Consider the following 6,493-nt stretch of genomic DNA (forward strand, 5'->3'; position numbering starts at 1 on the left):
TTTTTTTTAAAGGGGTCCTATTATGCTCTTTTACATAGTCTTGATTTTGTTTTGGGGGTGTACTGGAACAGGCTCTCATACTAGGTTGTTTTTACACATTTTACACATCATAAAAAAAAATTTTCACATATTTTACATTATTACAACACCTCTCTCCCCAGTCTGGCATGAACGGCTTGAATAGTTCCTGTATCAAATGAAGGCCCGCCTTCTGAAATACGAAATGTGCTGTGATTGGTTAGCTGGGCCAGTGTGTGTTGTGATTGGCAGCACTCGGCGCCTGGTTGGGAAATGTCATGCCCCTTACCATAGCCGCCTGCGAGCTTCAGTGTAAATATTGCGTCAAAATCAAATCAATTTGAACACGATTTAAACCCGGATGATTGTAACCACTCCAAGTTCGTCTGCCTTGGGAAAGCTAGCGTGTCTCCGACATAGTGATAATAACACTCGTTGCCTTCACTAGTGCAGCTCAACCAGGTCTAGTCCCATTTGTCGATATTTGTGATATCACAAATCCCGGAAAATATACGTTGTAGTCCAAACGAGTCGTTCGTTGTAGTTTTTGAAAAGTGATTTCTGTTAAATAAAATATCTCCTTTTGAAGTGGACTTTGAACTTTGTAAATTTGCAATTCTTTTTTATGCTCAAACAGCAACATTACAGACTAACTAAAGTTGAAAAAGTGAAAAAGCATAATAGGACCCCTTTAAGACATAAATATTAGTATTGTGATTTTACAGTATTTTTGTTTTTATTTTTATTTCTTGATTTTATTATTTTACGGTATTTATTTTACAGTATTGTTTATTTATTTTATTATTTTGTTTACTATTTTTATTTAATGATATCACATTATATAAAGATAAAAAAATCGTAAATAAAATTTAAAACAAATGCAAAAATTTGTCATAATTGCGTTATTAATAATATTATAATCAATAATACAACAAAAATCATTATTATTGCAATTATGACAATTTATAGTTATACTGAATTGTTCAAAAACAGTGGGGATGTGGCCTATTAAGACTCAACTTTCAAAGACTCCTTTCTTTTTCAAAGATTCAAAGATTTTTTTAAACTGAAATGGTTACTGAAAGAGGTTTGCAGGGGTGTCCAAACTCGGTCCTGGAGGGCCACTGTCCTGCAGAGTTTAGCTCCAACTTGCCTCAACACACCTGTCTGGAAGTGTCTAGTATGCCTAGTAAGTGCTTGATTTGCTGGTACAGGTGTGTTTGATTGGGGTTGGAGCTAAACTCTGCAGGGCACCGGCCCTCCAGGAGCACGATTGGACACCCCTGGGTTAGAGGTTAGTTTTTAAAAAAATGGAAAAAAATTTGTAAACTAAAGTATGATGAACACCCAAATTTTTCAAGTTTTTCCCAAATCTTGCAGTCCTAAAAGGATTTCACACTCAAAAAACATCTTCAGAGTAAACATTTTTTCAGCATTTTTTTTCTATGCAAATGCACTCCCCAACAAAATCACCCTACTAACTGTAGCATGATTCGTTTTTCATAAATATTGCCTTTCAAATACTCTGGTGAAAATGTCTGTATTTTTTCATATTGCAATACAAATACATCACACAAAAAAATGCAATGTCAGTTTTTTCCAATATCATGCAACCCTCTTTCAACTGACAAACACATTTTGCACACACAAAAGGTGATGGTCCCTGTATGCTGCATAAATGCAGGAAACCAAAGATCGTCACTGTCAAGGTCAGCAGCGAAACCAAAAATAAAAACCCTAACAAAAAGGAGACGGACAACCACAGGAACATGGGAGAAGACAAAGCATTGTGGGGGCCTCCATCCCCAGGAACCCCCACCACCCCCACTCCCACCCTCTCCAGCTGGGCCCGTCCCAAGCACTGCCGTGCATTAACACACTTGAGCATAATGTAATTCAATTTCACTCCTCTCCAAAAGCTTCTTTCAGCCGCAGCATGAAAAGGACGGGCATTCCAAGTATTTCCACATCCATGTGCGCATAATAGAAGGGCCTTCATTGTGGCACAAGAACGAGCGGTCAGCACATCAATGAGGAAAATATACAAGATTTCATGCATGTTAATAAACGCTGGTATCTATGCAACAAGTTGACAACAAAAAGAGGCCACTTGAAATTCCTCTTTCCTGCATCTACTGTAGACGGGACGGATCTGTCAGCTCTAACACAAGCCCTCATCTGCGGCCAAAGTGTTTTGGACACGTTGCACATTACGCTGAGAGTGAAGACCTGCTGGAATTTCTTGGCACTGGGACTGAACGACATAATTCGGTAAATATGACCACATTTGATCGGCCGGACCCGAAAATGATGCCTTTGTTCTGGATGACCTACATCTAACGTACGCACTGGAATCTCTCCGCGATTCGAGCCAGATCCCATCCCCCTTGATCATCACATCTACTGACCCACTTGTGTCTAAGAGTGTGAGTAGGAAGGCCTAGCCTGTGTTTCCTGATTCACAGGAAGGCCGGATCAGCAGAATGTCCATAACGATGGTTTTACAAATGTAATCTGGTGCAGTATTTCCAAGCTTGTTTTTTGGTGACTCAGATGTCTGGCATGAAATTGAACGCAGCAAAGTTCTCAGGCGTACAACGGTGCAGATGGTCTGTGTAGGGTTGGATGGGCCAGACCAGCGGTTAATTACAACTTCTGAGAGTCTGCGGTAAGCCGCCTAACTCCAATCATCCTGACTTAAACTTCCCGAATGCATGCGCGGAGGAAGTTCTCATGACGTTAACCCACAATCTGAGAGGCGGTATAAATCCTTTCTCTCTTTTCTCCAAGCCACCTGCTTCAAGGTATAACACCAAAGCTCTGCGTTTGGGGTTTGGCTATCAAAAAAGTCATCAGCAACCGCAGACATACACAAAACACCCCTAAAACGGCAACATCAACCAGACACTAGTATTACCCCAGCTCTCAAATGGTAGAAAATCAAGACATAATATTACCTCGGACAGGTGATCCACCCACCCCATGTACTTGAGCATGAGGGGACATGCCTCTGGGTGGAGTAGATCAGGAGGGTGGGAAAGTGAGTGAGTTCACTGTCAAAGCTAAACCTGATCATGTCTATATGACAAAACCTCGTGTCAAACACTGCCTAGCATATTGAGCTGTAAAAGTCAATAAATAACTTAACTATGGTGCCAGCACTGTAGACATTTTGTAGACATTCCAACACAAACAAATTAATTTGTGATGAGCATAATTACTTTAAAAGTAAACTTCAACAAAGTTTAAATGTAAATAAAAGGTGTCTATAATGACTTGAATAAACAATTAAACAATGGATAAAAAAGGATATTTATTATAAAAGGCTCTGGTATCAGGTACGAAAAATAATATATAGAAAATGTGAGAAAATTATTAAATAAAAATAAATAAAAATAAAATAATTAAATTCATACAAAATAAATCAAATTTTAAAGGGGTCATATGATGCTTTTTTAAAGATCATTATTTTGTGTATTTGGTGTAACACAATATGTTGACATGCTTTAATGTTCGAAAAACACATTATTTTTCAAATACTGTGCATTATTGTAGGTCCTCTATGCCCCGCCTCTCTCAAACGCTTCTTTTCAAAATATAAAATAAATACATTTTAAAATGATATTAAATTAGATAACATTACATAAATAAATAAATGAAGAAATAAATAAAACCAGCGAACCAGAGCTCTATCATGTAAGCCAGTTCAGATCTTTTGTTATGAAGAAATATCAACTTACTTAGGCAAACTTGTCCACTGTTTCACAATACATATGTTCGACTCCGCTGAAATAAACTGAAATAAAAGTTCTCATAAGAATTCATTTAGAGTAAATACTGAGTCTGTAACTCTGTTGTGAACCCGAAGTCTTCATATCTCACGGCTGTTTAGTTAGCCAGGCGGCTAAAAACTTCCTCGGGAAAAGAAAAACTTTGTATCCATTCACTTTCACAGCGAGTAACCGACGGGTTTCAAAGTAACCAATAATTCCCGGCAACTGGCAACAATGTAACTCCTGGTGTTGTTTATATTCCCGACAGAAACTGCTATCGGCGTTCCTTGAGGAGTGGATGTGCTCGGTTACTCCTTCTCCTGTGCTGTCAGTTCCCCATCTGAGCTTCGGTTCCTCTCGAGTGGATGAATCAGCTCACGAACTGGTGCTGCAATAAAAGTGTCTCTTCATAAAATGACCCATATGTGTTCCAATGAACTGATTGGATAGAAAACTTAACTTGAAACCGAAATGCTACTTTATTGTCTTGATTTTATTGTTTTAACTCTTTAGTGGCATGAGGCAAATATATGCAAATATATGCTAAAACTACTTTATATACATTGGCAATATTTTATGGGGAGCAGTTTAGTCCATAAAGTGCTCTTTAATATTAATAGGTTATAAGTGTACAATGTAATTTTGTGTATATTTCGTGTGTGTGTGTTATTTCGGTTTACACACACACCTTAAAAATTTTTGTATTGTAAGCACATGTGTGATTTTACATAATAATAGCCTATGCATATATATATATATATATATATATAAGTTATTTAAAACATATTATGTACAATATAAACAATATAAAGTCCATTAGTTCTGAGAAACGTAACATTTAAAATTTGATATGATATTCACGGACTATCTTTCTATACAAACCAAGCTTTTCAAGACATGTGACAGGTTATGCCTGCTTTGGCATCAATGACATCAAATGTCATTGGTTGTCATGTACCCATGTCATGTTCCCTAATGCCTCACCCTAAATTTTGCTCAAAGAAAAAAAAAAGTTAAAGTTATGGAAATGATGGCAAGTTAGGAGCAAATGATGGCAGCATTTTCAACTTTGTGTTAAAAATAAGATAAAAAATCAGAACACTGTATATTTTAAATATAGATATTGTTTATTGAGTCAACTGTAACAGGCTTTTTCCAAAGCACGACCACAAAAAACATAATACAATAAAGGCACAGAGGAGATGTAAACTTAGTTAACTGTAAACCTAAAGCCCAGACATAAGACAAACTGCACAAGCCAATCATGAATCGGACACCTGTGTACAAGAAGACTCAGTATTAAGTTCTGGAATGTCAATTCTCATTAAGATTTAAGCTGTGTCTCATGGATGTTATCTCATGGGCTTCACATTAATGATAATGCAGAAATGTCATTGGAAGTGACAATTTAAGGAGAGTGTAGAACAACCCACTTTGCGTATGTGCATGTTTGTTTAGTCAGCAATCACGCCCTCTCTAATGAGGTTCAGCTCATAGCACAGGGTCTCGTAGCGGTAGGCCATGCGAATCTGAGCCACGTTGGTTTTGCGGATGTCATTGCCTTCAGGACCGTCCTTCAGGTAGTTAGCACCAAGGAAATGAATCTTTTCCTGTTTGTGTGAGAAAAAAACATTATATTGCGGTATCAAGTCAAGTCACCTTAATTGCTATAGCAATTTATACAACACAGTTTGTGTCAAAGCAGCTTCACAGAGATGGAAACCCAACTAAAGTAGCTAAGGCAATAGTGCCATTTAGATCAAGTCAGGTTAGATTAATAACAGTGTGAAGTTTGAGAGTTCAATTCAGCTGTAAACAGTTGTTCAAAAGGCAGTAATGTTGTTATTCAGTTCGTATCAGTTCAGTGTTGATTCAATTTAATCAGTATAATACTAGTGTTGATGTTGAAAGATGCGACTGGAAAGCAGCTCTACAGAAGATGATAATACTGAATGTACCAGCATTCAGCTTAATTCAGTTCAGTGTGATTATTGAGACTGAAAGTTATAGATTATTAGACATCAAAATTTCAACAAAAACATTGATTAACCCTTTTTAGATGTGTAACACTCTTTTGGAATTAATCATTTGGAATGATTAATTATTAGGTATGGAATCATTATGTTCTTGCTTTGAAGTGTAAAAAGCCCCCAATAATATGTTAGTTAAGTGTTGTTATTGTTAACAATGTCATTTGAAATAAAACTGAAATACAATAAAAATGAATATTTAATGAAATTATGAAATGAAAAACCTGAAATAAAAAAATTAAATAAAAATCAGAAATGTTGCCTTGGCAACTATTTGAAATAAAATATGTTTAAGTTGAAGTAGTAAACTGACCAAAACTAAAACTGATATAAATAAATTAAAGCTAAATATAAATAAATAAATAAATAAATGCAAAAGAACAAAATTACTGAAACTAAAATTAAAATGAAAACTGAAAATATAAAAACAAAGGCTCATTCAAAATGTTAATAAATAAATAAATAAATAATACTTAGAATAACACAGATTACTTTTTATATATATATAGCAATTTTTAATCCGTGTTATTTTAGTATTATTTATTAACATTTTCATTCAAATGAGCTTTAAAGTAAAATTAAAATGAAAACTGAAAATATAAAAAAACCTAACACACACACACCTATATATATATATATATATATACACACACACACACAAACACACACTAA

At 35.6% G+C, this 6,493-nt stretch overlaps 1 protein-coding gene and 1 pseudogene across 1 annotated transcript in view; both read right to left on the reverse strand.

The window, feature by feature from the left end:
• LOC107734514 (DENN domain-containing protein 2C-like) overlaps positions 1-4,157 on the reverse strand; it is a 24,944-nt gene extending 20,787 nt beyond the window's left edge. Inside the window, exon 1 of the mRNA XM_016546487.1 lies at positions 3,759-4,157. The gene's annotated coding sequence lies outside the window, so the exon portion shown is untranslated. The remainder of the gene's footprint in view (positions 1-3,758) is intronic.
• Positions 4,158-5,017: 860 nt separating this feature from the next.
• Positions 5,018-6,493, reverse strand: part of LOC107734519 (AMP deaminase 1-like) — a 7,280-nt pseudogene continuing 5,804 nt past the window's right edge.

Source organism: Sinocyclocheilus rhinocerous, unplaced genomic scaffold (assembly GCF_001515625.1).
Source record: "Sinocyclocheilus rhinocerous isolate Xijiao unplaced genomic scaffold, SAMN03320098_v1.1 scaffold99, whole genome shotgun sequence".
Classification (NCBI taxonomy): domain Eukaryota; kingdom Metazoa; phylum Chordata; class Actinopteri; order Cypriniformes; family Cyprinidae; genus Sinocyclocheilus; species Sinocyclocheilus rhinocerous.